The sequence below is a fragment of the Ranitomeya variabilis genome, chromosome 1, assembly GCF_051348905.1.
Source record: "Ranitomeya variabilis isolate aRanVar5 chromosome 1, aRanVar5.hap1, whole genome shotgun sequence".
Taxonomy (NCBI): Eukaryota; Metazoa; Chordata; class Amphibia; order Anura; family Dendrobatidae; genus Ranitomeya; species Ranitomeya variabilis.
The window spans coordinates 217,877,687-217,900,545 of record NC_135232.1 but is presented as its reverse complement, the minus strand read 5'-3'; the positions used below and the strand labels follow the sequence as shown (position 1 = coordinate 217,900,545).

The following is a 22,859-nucleotide window of genomic DNA, read 5'->3' as shown; positions in this document are numbered from 1 at the left end:
TGACACAAGAAATCACCTCAGGGTTGTCATTGGGACATTGCACGGCGCCCACCAAGCATGTCTCCCTGAGGTGACACCTCGGCGTTACAGCGTCTGTGGGGACCGGTGTACCGGAGAATGGCCATTCTGCCGCCGTGCACACTGCACACGAGGCGCTCGGGATGGGACCTGAGAAGCGCTAGACGACACATATGGAGGTCAGGCCATGTGCATGTTATGACACTCTCTATTATGGTGTCACCACACACGGCCATGCGGGCGGCTGCCAGCACAAATACCTCACAAGTAAGCCCCCCCTCCTCTAGAATGAAGCCAGCACAGGCTGTAGTGATGTGCACACATCTAGCACCTTGTAAATAATGCCAGCCCCGAGCAGATATGGCAGGGGTATTTATGTGCACTGTATGGTCATTTATAGTTCATGCAGGGAAACCTAGAACTCCCACTAGGTCCTAGTAGTGTGCAGCATGCTGGGAGTTGTAGTTTACCACGGACTGCGGAGCGGACCACTTATAATGTGGTGACAGGCCGCAGTTTGCCGCACTCCTCCTATGTGTGCAGTTACACTGTGCTCGCCCGCGTTACCTGCAGAATCCTTTTTTCTTCCGATCCCCCATGTTGTCTCAAGCCATAACTTCCCACGGACGAGCCAAGTAGCAGCCACCCTGTGCGATCAGACACGGGCAGGCTGCGGGACTCCGAGCATGTCAGCCCGCTCACAATGTAATGGAGGATTAGGGTCACCAGATCCCAGGTCACAATCCGAAGTAGATCCCAGAGAGATCAGGGAGTTGTCGCTGCCGGATCCCCGCTGGTGGCTGCACGAGCCGCGCTTCCCATGCTGAGAATGAGGAGTTCTGGAAAGGCAGCGGCACAAGGAAGGGGATCCTCTATCTGTCCTGCAGTGTCCTCTGCATGTGGAGGCGAGAAAGCAGCCGGGTCACAAGTCAGTGCTGGAGGCAGAGCTGTCACCACACTGCAGGCAGCAGGCGTGCACTGGAATGTGCAGAGCGTGGGCTTCACACTGCACTGCTCCTCCTCCCACTGCACAGTGACAGGACAGCAGAGCACACTGCTACTGACTGCGGGGATGGACAGGACACGGAGAGATGCACTGGCCGCCAGCCTGAGGTAAACTGAAAGCGACTCTGACCAAGAGAGGGAGGAGCAGGGAAATAGCCAGCCCCACTCATACTACAGGACGTAGCCAGCCCCACTCATGCTACAGGACACAGCCAGCCCCACTCGTGCTACGGGACACAGCCAGCCCCACTCGTGCTACGGGACACAGCCAGCCCCACTCGTGCTACGGGACACAGCCAGCCCCACTCGTGCTACGGGACACAGCCAGCCCCACTCGTGCTACGGGACACAGCCAGCCCCACTCGTGCTACGGGACACAGCCAGCCCCACTCGTGCTACGGGACACAGCCAGCCCCACTCGTGCTACGGGACACAGCCAGCCCCACTCGTGCTACGGGACACAGCCAGCCCCACTCGTGCTACGGGACACAGCCAGCCCCACTCGTGCTACGGGACACAGCCAGCCCCACTCGTGCTACGGGACACAGCCAGCCCCACTCGTGCTACGGGACACAGCCAGCCCCACTCGTGCTACGGGACACAGCCAGCCCCACTCGTGCTACGGGACACAGCCAGCCCCACTCGTGCTACGGGACACAGCCAGCCCCACTCGTGCTACGGGACACAGCCAGCCCCACTCGTGCTACGGGACACTGCCAGCCCCACTCGTGCTACGGGACACTGCCAGCCCCACTCGTGCTACGGGACACTGCCAGCCCCACTCGTGCTACGGGACACTGCCAGCCCCACTCGTGCTACGGGACACAGCCAGCCCCACTCGTGCTACGGGACACAGCCAGCCCCACTCGTGCTACGGGACACAGCCAGCCCCACTCGTGCTACGGGACACAGCCAGCCCCACTCGTGCTACGGGACACAGCCAGCCCCACTCGTGCTACGGGACACAGCCAGCCCCACTCGTGCTACGGGACACAGCCAGCCCCACTCGTGCTACGGGACACAGCCAGCCCCACTCGTGCTACGGGACACAGCCAGCCCCACTCGTGCTACGGGACACAGCCAGCCCCACTCGTGCTACGGGACACAGCCAGCCCCACTCGTGCTACGGGACACAGCCAGCCCCACTCGTGCTACGGGACACAGCCAGCCCCACTCGTGCTACGGGACACAGCCAGCCCCACTCGTGCTACGGGACACAGCCAGCCCCACTCGTGCTACGGGACACAGCCAGCCCCACTCGTGCTACGGGACACTGCCAGCCCCACTCGTGCTACGGGACACTGCCAGCCCCACTCGTGCTACGGGACACTGCCAGCCCCACTCGTGCTACGGGACACTGCCAGCCCCACTCGTGCTACGGGACACTGCCAGCCCCACTCGTGCTACGGGACACTGCCAGCCCCACTCGTGCTACGGGACACTGCCAGCCCCACTCGTGCTACGGGACACTGCCAGCCCCACTCGTGCTACGGGACACTGCCAGCCCCACTCGTGCTACGGGACACTGCCAGCCCCACTCGTGCTACGGGACACTGCCAGCCCCACTCGTGCTACGGGACACTGCCAGCCCCACTCGTGCTACGGGACACAGCCAGCCCCACTCGTGCTACGGGACACAGCCAGCCCCACTCGTGCTACGGGACACAGCCAGCCCCACTCGTGCTACGGGACACAGCCAGCCCCACTCGTGCTACGGGACACAGCCAGCCCCACTCGTGCTACGGGACACAGCCAGCCCCACTCGTGCTACGGGACACAGCCAGCCCCACTCGTGCTACGGGACACAGCCAGCCCCACTCGTGCTACGGGACACAGCCAGCCCCACTCTTGCTACGGGACACAGCCAGCCCCACTCTTGCTACGGGACACAGCCAGCCCCACTCTTGCTACGGGACACAGCCAGCCCCACTCTTGCTACGGGACACAGCCAGCCCCACTCTTGCTACGGGACACAGCCAGCCCCACTCATGCTACGGGACACAGCCAGCCCCACTCATGCTACGGGACACAGCCAGCCCCACTCATGCTACGGGACACAGCCAGCCCCACTCATGCTACGGGACACAGCCAGCCCCACTCATCCTACGGGACACAGCCAGCCCCACTCATCCTACGGGACACAGCCAGCCCCACTCATCCTACGGGACACAGCCAGCCCCACTCATCCTACGGGACACAGCCAGCCCCACTCATCCTACGGGACACAGCCAGCCCCACTCATACTACGGGACACAGCCAGCCCCACTCATACTACGGGACACAGCCAGCCCCACTCATACTACGGGACACAGCCAGCCCCACTCATACTACGGGACACAGCCAGCCCCACTCATACTACGGGACACAGCCAGCCCCACTCATACTACGGGACACTGCCAGCCCCACTCATACTACGGGACACTGCCAGCCCCACTCATACTACGGGACACTGCCAGCCCCACTCATACTACGGGACACAGCCAGCCCCACTCATACTACGGGACACAGCCAGCCCCACTCATACTACGGGACACAGCCAGCCCCACTCATACTACGGGACACTGCCAGCCCCACTCATACTACGGGACATTGCCAGCCCCACTCATACTACACGACATAGCCAGCCCCACTCATACTACAGGACACAGCCAGCCCCACTCATACTACAGGACACTGCCAGCCCCACTCATACTACAGGACACTGCCAGCCCCACTCATACTACAGGACACTGCCAGCCCCACTCATACTACAGGACATTGCCAGCCCCACTCATACTACAGGACATTGCCAGCCCCACTCATACTACAGGACATAGCCAGCCCCACTCGTACTACAGGACATAGCCAGCTACACTCGTACTACAGGACACAGCCAGCCCCACTCATACAGGACATAGCCAGCTACACTCATACTACAGGACATAGCCAGCCCCACTCATACAGGACATAGCCAGCTACACTCATACTACAGGACACTTCCAGCCCCACTCATACTACAGGACACTTCCAGCCCCACTCATACTACAGGACACAGCCAGCCCCACTCATACAGGACATAGCTAGCCCCACTAATACAGGACATAGCAGAAAAGAGGGAAATTAGGAACCTTTGATAAATTGTGGTCTCCGTGGCTTGTCATGGGATAGGTTTACTATTAAAGAAGGATCCATAATATGAGGCTTGCAGATCTACATGTGATGACTAACTTTATAGTCCTGATGGTTAAGTTAATAAAGGAGGTGGGGTGTCTGTTTGGGAGGGGGTGGTTTGAGTTGGGAATGGGGGGGGGTTGGTTTGGGGTGAAAACTTCGTATTGAAATATAAGAATGTAACAAGTAAATTGTCATGTGATCCTAAATAAAAATTTGAGTAAAAAAAAAATACAGGACATAGCCAGACCCACTCATATAGGACATAGCCAGCCCCACTCATACAGGACATAGCCAGACCCACTCATATAGGACATAGCCAGCCCCACTCATGCTACAGGACATAGCCAGCCCAACTCATACTACAGAACATAGCCAGCCCGACTCATACAGGACATAGCCAGACCCACTCATATAGGACATAGCCAGCCCCACTCATGCTGCAGGACATAGCCAGCCCCACTCATGCTGCAGGACATAGCCAGCGCCACTCATGCTACAGGACATAGCCAGCGCCACTCATACTACAGGACATAGCCAGCCCAACTCATACTACAGGACATAGCCAACCCCACTCATACTACAGGACACAGCCAGCCCCACTCATATTACAGGACACAGCCAGCCCCACTCATACAGGACATAGCCAGCCCCACTCATACTACAGGACATTGCCAGTCCCACTCGTACTACAGGACACTGCCAGCACTGCTCATACTACAGGACATTGCCAGCCCCACTCATACTACAGGACACAGCCAGCCCCATTCATACTACGAGACATAGCCAGCCCCACTTATACTACAGGACATTGCCAGCCCCACTCATACAGGACATAGCCAGCCAGGCTCATACAGGACATTGCCATCCCCCCTCATACAGGACATTACCAGCCCCACTCAAAATGGACATTGCCATCCCCCCTCATAAAGGACATTACCATCCCCTCTCATACAGGACACTACCAGCCCCATTCATACAGGACATTACCAGCCCCACTCATTCTGGACATTGCTAGCACCCCTTATACAGGACATTACCAGCCCCACTCATACTGGACATTGCCAGCCCCCCTCATACAGGACACTGTCAGCCCCTTTCATACAGGACACTACCAGCCCCACTCATACAGGACATTACCAGCCCGGCTCATATACAGGACATTACCAGGTGTGCTCATACAGGATGCTACCAGCCCCTCTCATACAGGACACTACCAGCCCCACTCATACAGGACATTACCAGCCCGGCTCATATACAGGACATTACCAGGTGTGCTCATACAGGATGCTACCAGCCCCTCATACAGGACACTACCAGCCCCACTCATACAGGACATTACCAGCCCGGCTCATCTACAGGACATTACCAGCCCCGCTTATACAGGACACTACCAGCCCCACTCATACAGGACACTACTAGCCCCTCTCATAGAGAACATGACCATCCTCCCTCTACAGGACACTGCCAGACCCTCATACAGGACACTTCCAGCCCCTCTCATACAGGACACTACTATCCCCTCACATACAGGACACTGCCAGCCCCCCTCATACAGAACACTTCCAGCCCCCCTCACGCAGGACACTACTAGCCCCTCTAATACAGGACACTACCATCCCCGCTCATACAGGACATTACCAGCCCCACTAATACAGTACACTGCCAGCCCCGCTCATACAGGACACTACCAGCCCTGCTCACACAGGACACGACCATCCCCACTCATACAGGACATTACCAGCCCCACTCATACAGGACATTACAAGCCCGGCTCATATACAGGACATTACCAGGTGTGCTCATACAGGACACTACCAGCCCCTCTCATACAGGACACTACCAGCCCCACTCATACAGGACATTACCAGCCCGGCTCATCTACAGGACATTACCAGCCCCGCTCATACAGGACACTACCAGCCCCACTCATACAGGACACTACTAGCCCCTCTCATAGAGAACATGACCATCCTCCCTCTACAGGACACTGCCAGACCCTCATACAGGACACTTCCAGCCCCTCTCATACAGGACACTGCCAGCCCCTCTAATACAGGACACTACCATCCCCACTCATACAGGACATTACCAGCCCCACTAATACAGTACACTGCCAGCCCCGCTCATACAGGACACTACCAGCCCTGCTCACACAGGACACTACCATCCCCACTCATACAGGACACTACCTTCCCCACTCATTCAGGACACTACCAGACCCACTTATACAGCACACTACCAGCACCGCTCATACAGGACACTAGCAGCCCCTCTAACACAGGACACTACCAGCCCCTCTCATACAGGACACTACCAGCCCCGCTCATATAGTAAACTACCAGCCCCACTCATACACCGCTCATATAGTACACTACCAGTCCCCCTCATTCAGGACACTACCATCCCTGCTCATATAGTACACTACCAGCCCCACTCATACAGGACACTACCAGCCTCTCTAATACAGGACACTACCAGCCCCTCTGATACAGGGTACTACCATCCCCGCTCATATAGTACACTACCAGCCCCGCTCTTACACCGCTCATTCAGGACACTACCATCCCCGCTCATATAGTACACTACCAGCCCCTCTCATACAGGACTCTACCATCCCCGCTCATACAGGACACTACCAGCCCCGCTCATACAGAATATGACCAGCCCCCCCTCATACAGGACACTACCAGCCCCGCTCATATAAAACATGATCAGCCCCCCTCATACAGGACACTGCCAGCCCCTCTCATATAGTACACTACCAGCCCCTCTCATACAGGACACTACCATCCCCGCTCATACAGGACACTACCAGTCCCGCTCATATAAAACATGATCAGCCCCCCTCATACAGGACACTGCCAGCCCCTCTCATATAGTACACTACCAGCCCCTCTCATACAGGACACTACCATCCCCGCTCATACAGGACACTACCAGTCCCGCTCATATAGAACATGACCAGCCCCCTTCATACAGGACACTACCAGCCCCTCTCATACAGGACACTACCAGCCCCTCTCATACAGGACACTACCAGCCCCTCTAATACAGGTCACTACCAGCCCCTCTAATACAGGACACTCCCAGCCCCTCTCATACAGGACATTACCAGCCCCTCTAATACAGGACATTGCCAGCCCCCCTCATACAGGCCACTACTAGGCCCTCTTATACAGGACATTACCAAACTCGGCACTCGCGTTCCCTCATCTCTCGTGCATTTATGACATGTGAGTCCTGCGCCCAAGCAACACTGGAATCCCTGTCCCCGCTTTTGCATAAATCAAACATCAAGAGGAAGTTGTGACGCCCGGGAGACCGAGGTACCCAGCACCAGATCAATGAGGTCCGTCTCTTGAGGGGGATGTCACTAGTGGCTTGAGCCGGTGCTGTGGCCTCAGGCGATGCACAATGTAAGGGATATCATGAAGGAACAGACACTTACTTGATCAGCAGCAGGTCCTCTCGGCTGTGATGACCCCGATCCTGGATCGATGGCTATTGTCCAAATGAAAGACTGAGGCGCTGAAACGTTTAACCAGTTTACTTCAACAAAAAGGGATTTGCAACCAATACTGTCATCAGAGTCTGTTTAAGAACTCTGAATTACTTTGATCCTGTCAGGATTTCCACCTCTTATTATGCGCAGTTTCTGTATGGCCCTGCTGCTGTTAGTGAACTGGCTGCCGACCCAATCTGTCTCTTCTGTGCTCTGGTTCGACGGACAACCCGAGTCCTTTTTTTGTCGGCTTACCCCCTCTGGGAGCACCGCTGAACTCTGTGTCTGTTGCTGCGTCTTACCCTGGTGAAGCTGATATCACCTCACTTCCTTCCGGTTGCTGTATTATATATAATGAATATAGCCACGGATCCGGTATCCGTCTCTGCGCCTATTCTGGGTAGAGGTTATTGCTACCCGGTTCTCACAATGTCCTTTTTCTCTATTCCTCTTTTCCTACTATGGGTATCACGGGCCTATAATCCGTCATAGGGCTGTTAGGAGTTCAGTTATACAACCTCTCACTTTCAGCTCCTCAACCCAACTGCCCGTCCCTCTCTCAGACCAGAATAGTGCAGTCTTGCTATTTTAATATTTGTATTTGGTGTCAATAATTATTTTTGTGGCAAATACCCCTAGGGGCGCCACAAAGTCAGGGAGGATCCAGAGCAGTGTGACTTCCTGTTGATGTTCAATATGTCCTATGGTGGGGACAGTGACGACAGCGCTGATAGGGCTCAGGGCTCGAGTGACATAACAACCTCACATGAGCCTCTGGAAAGTGAGTGCTGACACCACTGGAATGGCGCTGGCACAGGAGGTCAGTATATGTGTTTTTATTTTAACGGGGCCAAACATGAGGAATGAGAAGTTGTTGTCCTAGTAGTGGAAAACCTCTGTAACTAAATGTACAGTGAATGAACAAAAGATAAATCTGAATCATCAATATTTGGTGTGATCACCCTTTGCCTTCAAAACATCAAGTCTTTCACATAATCTTTTTGAAAAAAAAAAAACTCATCAGAGAAGTTGTTCCAAACATCTAAGAGAACTATATATAACATGTAAAACGCTAGCGCTCCCACATATAGTTTTTAGCGCTGCTCTCAGAAGCACTGACTGCCTATGTGCTGGATGTAATGCCTGAAGAAGGAAATCCATTTCTTCGAAACACGCTGGCTTCATTCTGACTAGCCAGATTTTCCTTAGACTGCGACGTCACAAACAACGAGCAAACAAATTGAACATTATCAGCCCGGAGCAGAGAATTTGATTTTCTTACCTACATGAGAACACCCTAGCCAGTTTATTCCTTCGGTTGGTCCATTTGATTACCTAGAGAAGAAAACCTACCTATCTATGAAGATTTCAGTACATCCCTCCCTTATAAGGGAATATATACACAGTAGAAATTATCTTCCAGATGGTAGTTTATCATATCCCATTATTCATTGTATTTACAATCATTTTATCTTACGGGTACATATGGTTCCAGCCTTTACGCATTGCTTTACCGGGGGTGGCAGATGGGGTGGTCACCCCGGGCCCTGAGTTCTGAGGGACCCACCCAGAGCTACGCTACTGTAACTGTATCGGCGTGTGCAGCGTGCCCATACAGTTACACTCTGCAGCAGAGCAGGGAGACTTGACCTCCCTACACTGCCCCCAGCCGATATACGGTCGATGAGCATGAGGAGGGAGCCCCTCGCCCATCAACGCAAGTTCAACTGTGTCAGCTGAATGCCGATACAGTTGGAAGAGACAGGGAGTGACATGCTCTCACTTATCATTCCCCCTACCGACATCAATAACATAGACAATGACAGCAGGTATGATGACATCAGTACATGGCGCCCACTGTCCTGAGATGTTCGGCGCTCAGAGGAACAAGGAGGAGAGGTCAGTATTGTATTTTATTTTTTTATGAGAAGTGAATTATACTGTATGGAGGCCTATGAGGAGAGCATTATGCTATATAGAGGCCTATAGACAGTGCGTTATACTATATAGAGGCCTATGGGTAGTACATTATACTATATAGAGGCCTACGGGGAGTGCATTGTATTATGTAGAGGCCTATATGAAGTGCATTATACTGAATAGAGGCCTATGGGGAGTTTATTATACTTTATGGAGGCCTATGGGGAGTGCATTATACTATATAGAGGCCTAAGGGGAGTGCATTATACTTTATAGGCACCTATGGGGAGTGCACTATACTATATGGAGGAAACTGGGCAGCACGGTGGCTCAGCGGTTAGCACTGCACCCTTGCAGCACTGGAGTCCTGGGTTCAATCCCACCAAGGACAACATCTGCAAGGAGTTTGTATTTTATTTTGCATGGGTTTCCTCCGGGTATCCGGTTTCATCCCACATTCCAAAGGTAGGGGATTTAGATTGTGAGCCCCATCGGGGACAGCGATGATAATTAGTGATGAGCGAATATACTCGTTACTCGAGATTTCCCAAGCACGTTCGGGTGTCCTCCGAGTATTTTTTAGTGCAGATTTACAGCTACTAGCCTGCTTGATTACATGTGGGGATTCCCTAGCAACCAGGTAACCCCCACATGTACTTAGCCTGGCTAATAGCTGTAAATCACTCAGCTGAGGCGATGAAAACTAAATCTCCGAGCACTAAAAAATACTCGGAGGACACCCGAGCGTGCTCGGGGAATCTCAAGTAACGAGTATATTCGCTCATCACTAATGATAATGTGTGTGAAGCGCTGCGGAATATGTTAGTGCTATATAAAAATAAAGATTATTATTATTATTATTATTATTAGGGAGTGTATTATACTATATAGAGGCCTATATGGAGTGCATTATACCATATAGAGGCCTATATCGAGTGCATTATACTATATAGAAGCCTATGGGGGGTGCTTTATACTATATAAGGGTCTAAGGTTAGTGCATTATACTATATAAGCCTATGAGGAATGCATTATGCTAAATAGAGGCCTGGGGGGAGTGCATTATACTATATATAGGCTTATTGGGGAGTACATTATACTATATAGAGGCCTATGGTGAGTGCATTATACTATAGTGTTTGATTTTCTGTGGTGTGAGCTAAAGTGTTTACTGATACCATTTTGATCATACAACTTTTTGTTAACAATACACTACCACTTTGTTGCAGTGTACTGTAAATTTAGCAACTATCTATGAAACCCAGTAATATGTCAGCACAGGGGCCTTTAGTAGGCACACGACTGCATTGACACTAAGCATACTTCCAAATCAACCAAAAAAATGGAGAAGATGATAAAGGTTTTGGAAACATCTGTAAGTTGACCTAAAGAAGGAGCTGTACACAGGAGATACCCTTGCAGTCTGCCAGATTTGGAGTGCTACTACAAGGAAGAGTGTGTGTAATGATCGCCAATTCTAGATGTGCCATGCTGATAGACGGCTACCCAAAAGACTGAATGCTGTCATGAATTTAAAAGGTACTTCAACAGAGTATTAGTTGAAGGGTGTGCATATTTATGCAGTCATGTTATTTTAGTTTTTTTTTTATGAGAAAATGAAAAACTCAATGACAGGTATCCACACACAAGAATGCAGGCACTTTTACACCTTGGCTGCTATGAATGAGGTTATTATTGGTTGACTGTGGAATGTTCTGCCATGCTGAATGCACTTGGCTACGTAAACCATCAGCTCCTTTGCAATTGCCGACCAATGATGTCCCAGATGTGTACAATAGGAGACAAGTCTGGAGGTGCTGCAGACCATATTGTCACATTTAGGCCTTATAGGTTGCTCACAGTAGCATATGCAACTTATGATCTGGCATTGTGTTCAAAAATGGCTCCTGGGATACATTGGAGAAACAGTGGTTCCACAACCAAATCAATGTAACACCAAACTGTTAGTGTACCTGGAATGAAGACTATAGGGGTCTGGCTTCTGTAAATGATTCCACCCAACACCATATTCTCAGAAATAAGGCCAGTGTGATACTCTCTCGTAAAGGCCTATTTATGGCATTGCCCACATGGTCTTGTACAATTAGAAGAAAGGCCCATAGTGATCCACAATGTACGGAAAGTCAAATTAGACATAGCGTTCCAAGCAAGAGATATCAAACAGTGCCAAATCAAACCATCAGAAGGTGTTTGCACGACATTGGGCTCTGAGCCAGACATACAGATATAGATGTTCCATTGACCTCACGCTACCTGTCATACGCTTTCAAGGTGCAGAGCAAAACAACAATGTCGGCTGGAATGGAGGACTTTCCTTTTCAGTGATGAGTCCCACTTTTGGCTTGGACAGATTGATAGCTAGAGATTGGTTTGGAGTCCTCAAGGGCCACGCCATGAAGAGGCCTTTATGACAGCACATGAAAGTGTCCCAGGAACCATTTCTGAATGTCAGGCTGCACGCTGCTTGTGCTACTGTGAGCAGCCTGTGTGGTCTAAACATGCTGCCATGGCCGACAGGGTCTCTGCACTTGCTTCCATTGAGCATATCTGGGACATCATTGGTTGGCAATTGCAATTCCAGCAGCGGATCTTGATGATTTGCTCAAGTGCATTCAGAGTGGCAAAGCACTCCTTAGACAACAATTAATATTCCCATTTATAACATGCCATATATACAGGCGTGTAAGTGCGTGTATTTCTGCACGTGGTGCTCATAAATTAATACTAAATTGAGATATTTTGAAAATATTGTTTCCATTTTTGTCATCATTTGTATATCATTACCATGATTATCAATCTTATGATTTTCATAATTCAGCAACTTTTCCTTCTTGACATTGTTATTTTCAGGGGTGTGGTGTGGGGGTCTGCCACAAAGGTAAAGAACCAAGGACAATGGGCAATAATCACTGCAGAGGCGAGTTCTAGAGGTAGAGGTAAGGTACTGATCAATATATGGTCTGCAGGCTGATGATGGGTGATAACATTCTTGTAGTATGTTAGAGGTTATAATGGGAGATGTTGTTTTGCACGGTACATTTTTATATGGCAGATATGTGCAAATCCTGGATTGGCATCGCAGATGTGTTTACCCCCCACCATTTCCTTTTTGACCCTTATATTATATACTGTGTTGTTCTTTTTTTATATACACTATGCTCCCTTATTACTGTATACACTACCGTTCAAAAGTTTAGGGTAACGTAGAAATGTCTTTATTTTTTAAAGAAAAGCAGTTTTTTAAAATGAAGCTAACATTAAATGATTCTGGAGCGCCCCCATGGGGCCGTAGGGTACTCGGTACCGGGTCTTTCGGTTCACAAGGGGGATGTCACGGTGGCTGACCCGGTCCGTGGCCCTGGGATGTCCGTGTAAAATGGAAAGGTCTTTAAAGGGATAAAGTTTGTGTTCGTGACGCCACCTCTGGTATTCGGTCAGAGTGACCGACGCTGCTTTAAGGGGTCCGCTGGGGTGATGTTATGGCAGCTAGATGGTATACCTTCCCACATGTGAAGTATGTCCCCAGGGCTTCCCAGTGTGTAGATGGTAGGATGGTGAGAGGCGCAGAGAAGAATGAGGACGAAAGGTTGCAGTCTCTTTACCTTTACTGAAGACTTCAGCATCCACAGTCCACAGTCCAGGGCACCAGATCACAGGGCAGGCAGAGTCCAGCCGGTTTGGAGGCAAGTCCAGAGTCCCCTTGTCCAGGTGGAAATCAGTAGCCTTCCCTTGCGCTGCAGTGTTGTAGTTCCTTACTGACTAAGGCTTCACATAAGGTCCTCACAGATGTAATGTCTTTCTCTCTGTCCCCCATGTAGGATAGGGCAAACCCGTATGACTGGTGGCTTGAGGCGGTTTATAGGGACTCTATCATGCCCCAGGCTCTAAGGGGTGCCACCGTACCTCCTGGGTGTAGGGCGGACAGGTAACACGAAATTAGCTGTCCTGCCGGTCTCTGGAGCAAGGCATAAAGGTTGTTACTCCCTCGGTGTTCCGGCTACCGGGATTCTGCGCCTCAGAAGGAGGCAGCCTGTGTAGGGCTGGTCCCCTTCTGGTATCCTCTCCTTTGCTACGACTTCCTTGCACGCTCGCTGCAATACAGTTCTGCCTTCGATGTCTCTTTCTAGGAGCTGCAGCTCTGAGGGCATGCACAGCTCCGTGTCCTTCTCCTTCATTGTCTGACAGGATCCCACCCCTGCCAGGGACCAACTAACTGACCGGAGCTCAGCTAGCAACTAACTAACTTTCCCTACAGGCGACCAGTTTTACCAATGTGGGGAGTGACCTAATAAATAGAAGCAAGAGCTCCCCCTGGTGGCCTGGAGTGTGAAATGTGTTGCATGTTTGTGGTACTTGGATGCAGTAAGGAAAGCAATACCACTGCGACGACCAGGACCATGGGGCGCCGCAATTCAGAAATACATTGTTAATGTGGTAAATGACTATTCTAGCTGCAAACGTCTGGTTTGTAATGCAGTATCTTCATAGGTGTATAGAGGCCCATTTCCAACAACCATCACTCCAGTGTTCTTATTGTACTTTGTGTTTGCTAACTGTTTAAGAAGGCTAATGGATGGTTATAATACCCTTGAAAACCCTTGTGCAAGTATATTAGCACAGCTGAAAGCAGTTTGGCTGATTAGAGAGCCTATAAACCTGACCTTCCTTTGTGCTAGTTGAGAATCTGGAGCATTACATTTTTTGGTTCCATTAAACTCTCAAAATGGCCAGAAAAAAATAACTTTCATGTGAAACTCGACAGTCTATTCTTGTTCTCAGTAATGAAGGCTATTCCATGCGAGAAATTGCCAAGAAACTGAAGATTTCCTAGAACGGTGTGTACTACTCCCTTCAGAGGAGAGCACAAACAGGCTCTAACCAGAGTAGAAAGAGAAGTGGGAGGCCCCGCTGCACAACTGAGCAACAAGACAAGTACATTAGAGTCTGTAGTTTGAGAAATCGACGCCTCACAGGTCCTCAACTGGCAGCTTCATTAAATAGTAGAAGCAAAACGCCAGTGTCAACGTCTACAGTGAAGAGGCGACTCCGGGATGCTGGCCTTCAGGGCAAAGTGGCAAAGAAAAAGCCATATCTGGAACTGGCTAATAAAAGGAAAAGATTAATATGGGCAAAAGAACACAGACATTGGACAGAGGAAGATTGGAAAAAAGTGTTATGGACAGACGAATCCAAGTTTGAGGTGTTTGGATCACACAGAAGAACATTTGTGAGAAGCAGAACAACTGAAAAGATGCGGGAAGAGTACCTGACGCCATCTGTCAAGCATGGTAGAGGTAATGGGATGGTCTGGGGTTGCTTTGGTGCTGGTAAAGGAGAGATTTGTACAAGGTAAAAGGGATTTTAAATAAGGAAGTCTATAACTCCATTTTGCAGCACCATGCCATACCCTGTGGACAGCGCTTGATTGGAGCCAATTTCATCCTACAACAGGACAATGACCCAAAGCACACTTCCAAATTATGCAAGAACTATTTAGGGAAGAAGCAGGCAGCTGGTATTCTATCTGTAATGGAGTGGCCAGCGCAGTCACCAGATCTCAACCCCATTGAGCTGTTGTGGGAGCAGCTTGACCGTATGGTATGCAAAAAGTGCCCAAAAAGTCAAACCAACTTGTGGGAGAGGCTTCTCCATGCATGGGGGGAAATTTCTCCAGATTACCTCAGCAAATTAACTGCTAGAATGCCAAAGGTCCGCAATGCTGTAATTGCTGCAAAGGGAGCATTCTTTGATGAAAGCAAAGTTTGAAGGAGAAAATTATTATTTCAAATAAAAATCTTTTTTTCGAACCTTGTCAATGTCTGGACTAGATTTTACCTAGGGGCACGTACCTTGTCCTGGTCCTGCAGGTTATTAATTATGCAGCATGAATCAGACATGGGCTATTATTGCAGCCAGGTGTGTGTTACTAAAAAATGATGCGACATTCCAGAGAAAAATACTTGTAAAAGTCTGTCATGCATCTCAGATAACTTCTCCCCACTACAATTTCACCATGACTGACAGGCCTCTCCATATAGAGAGAGACCTATCAGTCTAGAGGAGCGCTGCACAGTGAAACCTGCAGGGCCCTTCCCAGCCTCTTGGACTAGTCACCAACCCTGGCCAGCCTTTAAAGTACATTTTCTCTGCATGCCGCAACATTTCAGAATAAAATATCCAGAGCTGCAGTAATGTAGCCAGTGTCTGATTCGTGCTGCCCGTGTTTCAGGCAGCATGGATCTTCTGTCAAGTTTCCTTTAACCTTTTATGTTCAAAAAAGTTAATGTTTCTTAGTAAGAAAAACTAAGAGGTGAAAAGATAATCCAGTCCTGTAACAACCCTCTAAATACATATGTAAAAGAAACTAACATGGTACGTGCCATTATTGCAGCTCAGCTGCCTTCAGTCATTATACATGATCAGCAATAAAATTCCCTTACAGCTCCACTAACCCAATGTAAATGACATCCTGCTTAAAGCTCCATCCATGTGTAAAAGGGTGTCCTGAGGGAAACAGATAAGCCGGGGTGTATGATGGAGCAAAATATATCTCATCCTGCGTCAGTGTGCCCACAGGAAGACTTTAGCTTGCTGTGTTTCTTGTGAACCTCATACTTATCCTCTGGGATCTTATTCTAAATGGGACTTATCAACCCACTGGACTGTAAAAGCAGGCTACTAAGCATCTTCATGAGTTCCCAGTTAAAATTAGTACGTTTAATAAGTATACCATTATCAGTGGGTTTATTTATTCATTTATTTTTATTATTTTTTTCATTTTAGGGCTATACTAAATTACACATAATGGAGTGAAAGCTTTTTTTCCAGGGGAGTGCAGTCAGTTGACAGCAACACAAATTATTCATTATCTTATTATGCCTGTGTTAAATTAGCATATTGAGAGAATCTGGAAAAAAAAAATCTTGGGCCCTGGACATAAAGCAGAAATATTATTGTTTGACAGAAGAGCCATCTAGTGGTTATTTAGTAGAACTACACTTTTAAAATAAGTCCCTAATATCTTGTTGCTAGAAGGTCACAATATAATGTAAAATTTGAGCTACAATTAATTGAAAGGAAGTCTAATAAAGCCTGGAGTTATTTCCCACCATAGTTTAAAACAGATGCTGGATGCATGAGTACAGTGGCTATTAAGCCACTGGCTAAACATCACTACTTTACACAGAAACATTCTCTTATGTTTCTGTCCATACAGGGTGTTTTACCCACTTACGATATAGGATGTCCAATGTCAGCTGCTTGTGTATGGAGTGGGCTCAGCAGTGATCAGACATGAGCACCAATCGCTGCTGTTAACCCCTAAGGCTACGTGCCCTCAGTCAGGAATAGTAGTGTTTTGGACTAAGCGTATTTTCGCTGCATCCAAAACACTGCGTTCTACATTACAAGCACAGTGGATGGGATTTATAGAAATCTCATGCCCACTGTGCTTCTTTTTAACTGCGTAGCATGTACATTTCAGTAGCGAAAACGCTTTTCTCCTCTGCGTACTTTCCCTGAATAGACTGCGATTAGATCCGGTAAATTCGTATAGTTCTAAAATACAAGTGTGTGATGTAGAACATAGAGTTTTGTAAGGCTACGTTCACATTTGCGTTGTTGGGCGCAGCGTCGTCGACGCATACCGACGCATGCGTCATGCGCCCCTATCTGTAACATGGGGGGCGCATGGACATGCGCCGGTATGCGTTGTACTGCGTTTTACGACGCATGCGTCATATAGACGCACAAGACAGGGCGGAGGGGACGCTACTTGTAGCGTTTTCCCTGCGCCGAAAGTCCCGATCTGTAGGATCTTATGACAACGCATGCGTCGCAAAACGCTGCGTTGTGTACATGCGTTGTTGGTTGCGTCGCCGACGCTGCGCTCAACAACGCAAATGTGAACGTAGCCTAAGCAGCGAAAATAACTACACTGTGTCCAAACCGCTACTATTCCTGAACATGGGCACATAGCCTTAAATGCCACATTAAACCTCAAAACTGCTATAAAGTAATAAAATGTTTAAAAAATATTTTAAAAAGAAATATATATATAACATGTTAAATCACATTCTTTTTGAAACAACAGAATTATAGTTTAAGGCCGGCGTCACACTAAACGTATTAAAAATCGGTCCGATTCTCTCGGCTGAGAGTCACAAGAGTGTTCTCCGCATGGTGATCCATGTGTAATCCGTTTGCAATGCGATGATGCGATTTTCTCACATCTATGTATCCGTATGCAATGCGATTTTAATATGCGCTTTTATATACAGCAGTTCTGTCATTTACACATCGTTTTAAAACAAAACATTCTTCAAAACACGCACACACACACATATATATATATACAGTATATATACACAGTATATATATATATATATATATATATTAGATAGACAGGTAGATTAAAAGCTGGCAAATGATCTGCAGCGTACAGTATAATCACAAAGTTACAGATTAGAATAGAATAGATAGAATAGAAATATACACATAGAATACATATATATATGCACACACACACACGTCAGTAGCATACACATATATATATGTATTTATATTGCACAGAAAGATAGATAGAAGAAAAGCCGGTAATTCATCTGCCGGCTTCTGTAAAATCACTGCAGGAGCCGACAGGATAGAAGACATGGTTTACATACAGTAAATACAGCTCTGGCAAAAATTAAGAGACCACTGCAAAATGTTCAGTTTGTCTGATTTTTCCCTTTATAGGTATATATTTGAGTAAAATGTAAATTGTTCTTTTATTCTTCAAACTACTGACAACATGTCTCCGAAGTTCCAAGCAATACATTTTTGTATTTTTTTTCTGACGAAGAAAAATTGTCAAAATAAAAAAAAACCCTGTGCTTTCAGACCTCAAATAATGCAAAGAAAACAAGTTCATAATAATCATTTAGAAACATCAATACTAATGTTTTAACTCTGGAGGAGTTCAGAAATCAATATTTTGTGGAATGACCATGATTTTTACTCACAGCTTTCATGCGTCTTGGCATGCTTCCCACCAGTCTTTCACACTGCTTCTGGCGCAAAAATGTAAGCAGTTCTTCTTTGTTTGATGGTTTGTGACTGTCCATCATCTTCTTGATTACATTCCAGAGGTTTTCAATGGGGTTCAGGTCTGGAGATTGGTCTGCCCATGACAGGGTTTTGATGTGGTGGTCTCTTAATTTTTGCCAGAGCTGTAGATGCAGAATAGGTAGATATATAGATGTCAGCAGGGTCGCCATCAGGGCATTACTGCCCTTACTGCTGTATGGAGTCCGGTGAACAGCAGTACACAGAGGGGCACGCAGGTCCGGGGCGCCTCTTATGTGCTACTGTTCATCGGCCCCATCCTGCAGCAAAGTGGTACATGCTGCGGCGCACACATCAGCGCTGGGGCCCGGGAGCTTTTCCGGAGCTGTGCACTGCCGTTACCTTGATGGCTGCGCAGCTCCTGCTCCCTCCGTCTTCGGGAAAAAGAGTTGAATGTGCTCTGGAGGCTGTGCTCTAGGTAACTGTGTTATTTTATGCAGGGATGAGTCCTGGCTGGAAGAAGTGATGGCGGTCTGTGCTACATGTAAAAGAAAAGCAAAGATGAAGGACTTTAGCTAGAGACGTCACTGGTGAGTCAGTGTGTTACCTGTACACTGGTGACATTATACACAGGAGCTCTGTACAGAGTATACAGTGTATACTGTCAGTGATCACTGCATTATCTATACACTGACACTGTATACAGAGGTCCTGTGTATAATGTTACTGGTGATCACTGTATTACCTGTACACTATATGCAAAGCTCCTGTGTATAACGTCACCAGTGATCACTGTATTAACTGTACACTAACACTGTATACTATGTACAGAGCTTCTGTGTATAATATCACTGGTGATCACTGTATTACCTGTACACCAACAGTAAATACAGAGATCCTGTGTATAATGTCACTTAGTATTGTGTTTTGTTTTGTTTTTATTAACGATCAGTATTGTAGTATTCAGTCACTATGTGGTGGTAATATGTGGTCTGGTCATGGTGTGGCAGTATTTGTCCCCTGAATGTGGTATTATTATGTCACTATGTCTTGGTAATATGTAGTCTGGCCATGGTGTGGCGGTATTTGTTTCTTGTATGTGGTATGATTCGGTCACTATGTGGTGGTTATATGTGATCTTGTCATGGTGTGGTGGTAATTGTCCCTTGTATGTGGTATTATTCAGTCACTATGTAAAGGTAATATGTGGTCCGGCCATGGTGTGGTGGTATTTGTTCCTTGAATGTGGTATTATTTGGTGACTATGTGGTGGTAATATGTGGTCTGGTCATGGTGTGACGGTATTTGTCCCTTGTATGTTGTATTAATGGTCATTTTAAAAAAAATGGATGTGACTCATTCCCTTAAAGAAAAACACATAAAAATATATTTATATTTAATAGGTTAGAGTAGAGTAGGGTCCGACCAAAAGAGTCTGTGTCGTGGTGGCGGCTTTAAAATTCTTTTGGCCAGACCAAAAGCTGCTGGGTATGAATGTGATCTGGTGTTTGATGGGAACTGTTAATATCTGATTGATGAGGACGTAGTGGAGAAGTTGAGTTTTTCCAAGAGTGAGAGGTGGGACTATGGAAGGTTCGAAGGGTGGAGCTGGGGTGGAGCCTGGGCGGAGTCTCAAGGGGGCCCGAAAATCTTGCCAGTATGGGGCCCCGAAATTCCTAGTGGCAGCCCTGGATGTCAGTGACCAATCCAATTAGTAGTGTGTGTGCAAATTATGGGACATGTATATAATTAATAAAAGATTCTTTTTGGGGAAAAAAATGGCGTTTTTGGAACCAGCAGAGGGAAAGCCAGCATCTGGGGGCTGATCTTAATAGCCTAGGAAGGAACCATGGTTATTGGCCCCCCTGGCTAAAAACATCAGCTCCCAGCCACCCCAGAAAAGGCGCATCTATAAGATGTGCCAATTCTGGCACTTAGCCCTGCTCATCCCACTTGCCCTGTAGCGGTGGTAAGTGGTGTAATAGTTGTGGGGTTGATGTCACCTTTGTATTGTAAGGTGACATCAAGCCCATGGTTTAGTAATGGAGAGGTGTCCATAAGACACCTCTCCATTACTAATCCTATAGTTATTACATGTTAAATAAAGAAATAAAGACACAGCCAGAATAAAGTATTTTAATGAAATAAAACACAACACAATTTTCCCATTTTATTCTTACTCCTAATCCATGCGACGCCCTCGATCTCCTGCAATAAAAATAAAAATAACAAACCAACAATATACCCATACCTGTCCGTCACTTTGTCTCACGCAATAATCCATATCTGGGGATATACAGTTTTCAACCTGGACGGTGCCAAGATGCGACCGCCCCGGCTGAAAACTACTGGTGAATGAGGAGATGCTGGGAGCGGAGCTTCAGTAACTAGCGGTGACGTCACTGAAGCTGCGCTACCTCACAGCCTGACCTGCACTTTACTCTTGAGCGTGGGAAAATGTCAGTTCACTGCCCAATGGTATATAGTTCTGTCACATACCCGTGGTGTCAATATGATCACTGCAACCTTAGATGAATTCTTTGAGAGGTGTTGTTTGTAAAATGGGGTCACTTATGGGGGGGTTCAGCTGTTCTAGGACCTCAGGGGCTCTCCCATTGGGTCATGGCACCTGCAAACCATAAGGTCGGAGTCACACTACCGTATAATACGGACGAGTGCTATGCTATAAAAATTTGCATATCACTCGGCCCAATGTTAATTTATGGGGCAGCTCCCATCATCGTTTTTTTTCTAGGCCATATTATATGTGCGAGTGAAATCGCAGCATGCTGCGATTTGCACTGTATATCGGCCGAGTCTCGCCAATGAAAGTCTATGGGTGCGAGAAAAACTCGCACACCACACGGACCATCAGTGTGACTTGCGAGAAATATGCACCGGTGTCCTTTAGAAAAGCCGGCAATTCAGTGCAGCGTAATGTAAAATCACACTGACAGGTTAAAATAGAATAGATAAAATAAATGTCTACACATAGTGTAGGTATAGATATATACTGTATATATATATATATATATATATATATATATATATATATATATATATATATATATATATATATATATATATATATATATATATATAAAGAGAAAAAATTGGAACGGCATCTGATATTACCTCAAGTGTCGTGCAAAGCTTTCCCAACCAATGATCAAATAGCTTTTAAAAATAGAAATAAAAAAGGAAAACAGCACAAAAAACTGAAGAAAAAGTGGACTTTATTGCCCAAACGGCGTGGCCACGCCGTTTGGGCAATAAAGTCCACTTTTTCTTCAGTTTTTTTGTGCTGTTTTCTATATATATATATATATATATATATATATATATATATATATATATATACATAAATAATGTCATTGACATACATATATATTTATATTTCATAGAGAGTTAGGCCGCAGAAAAGCCGATAATTCAATTGTCGGGTAAAATCATTGCAGAAGCCGACAGGATATGACACATGGTTTACATACAGTAAACCATTGCATATCAGTTAAATTTCTACAGTATATGTCCCTGACTAATCATGTTAGTACTATGCGTGTGTAAAATTTTGGAGATGTAGGTGTTAAATTAAAGAATTTATTCAGGGGAAAAAATTGCGTGGGGTCGCGTGCAATTTTCTTTGCCAGAGAGTGAAAGCCAGTGACTGAGGGCAGGTATTTATAGCCTAGAGAGGGACCAATGTTATTGCCACCCCCCGGCTAAAAACATCTGCCCCCAGCCACCCCAGAAAAGGTGCATCTGTAAGATTGCGCCAAATCTGGCACTTAGCCTCTCTCTTCCCATTGCTCTTTAGCGGTGGCATTTGGGGTAATAAGGGGTTAATGTCACCTTGCTATTGTAAGGTGACATTAAGCCTTGTTAATAATGGCGAGGTGTCTGACACCCAACACTAAGTGCCAGGAGTGGTCACAGAACGCTCCTGGTACTTTAACCCCTTTCTGCCATCGGACGGAATAGTACATACAATGGCAGAACCCCCGCTTTGATGCGGGCTCCGGTGATGAGCCCGCATCAAAGCCGTGACTTGTCAGCTGTTTTGAACAGCTGACATGTGCCCGCAATAGGCGTGGGTGGAATCGCGATCTGCCCGCGCCTATTAACTAGCTAAATGCTGCTGGCAAACTCTGACAGCAGCATATAACAAGCACTTCTGTCCATCGGGCTGGAAACG

General features: G+C 47.6%; 2 protein-coding genes across 4 annotated transcripts in view; one reads left to right on the top strand and one right to left on the bottom strand.

Annotated features, from left to right (window-relative positions):
• SH2B3 (SH2B adaptor protein 3) overlaps positions 1-843 on the bottom strand; it is a 309,724-nt gene extending 308,881 nt beyond the window's left edge. For both annotated transcript variants that reach the window (XM_077292566.1, XM_077292573.1), the window contains exon 1: positions 586-843. The gene's annotated coding sequence lies outside the window, so the exon portion shown is untranslated. The remainder of the gene's footprint in view (positions 1-585) is intronic.
• A 217-nt stretch (positions 844-1,060) lies between these two features.
• PHETA1 (PH domain containing endocytic trafficking adaptor 1) overlaps positions 1,061-22,859 on the top strand; it is a 75,201-nt gene continuing 53,402 nt past the window's right edge. The window contains exons 1-3 of one of the 2 annotated variants that reach the window (XM_077292584.1): positions 1,061-1,131; positions 12,470-12,555; positions 19,165-19,254. The gene's annotated coding sequence lies outside the window, so the exon portion shown is untranslated. The remainder of the gene's footprint in view (positions 1,132-12,469; positions 12,556-19,164; positions 19,255-22,859) is intronic. The other variant, XM_077292586.1, reaches the window with a different exon arrangement.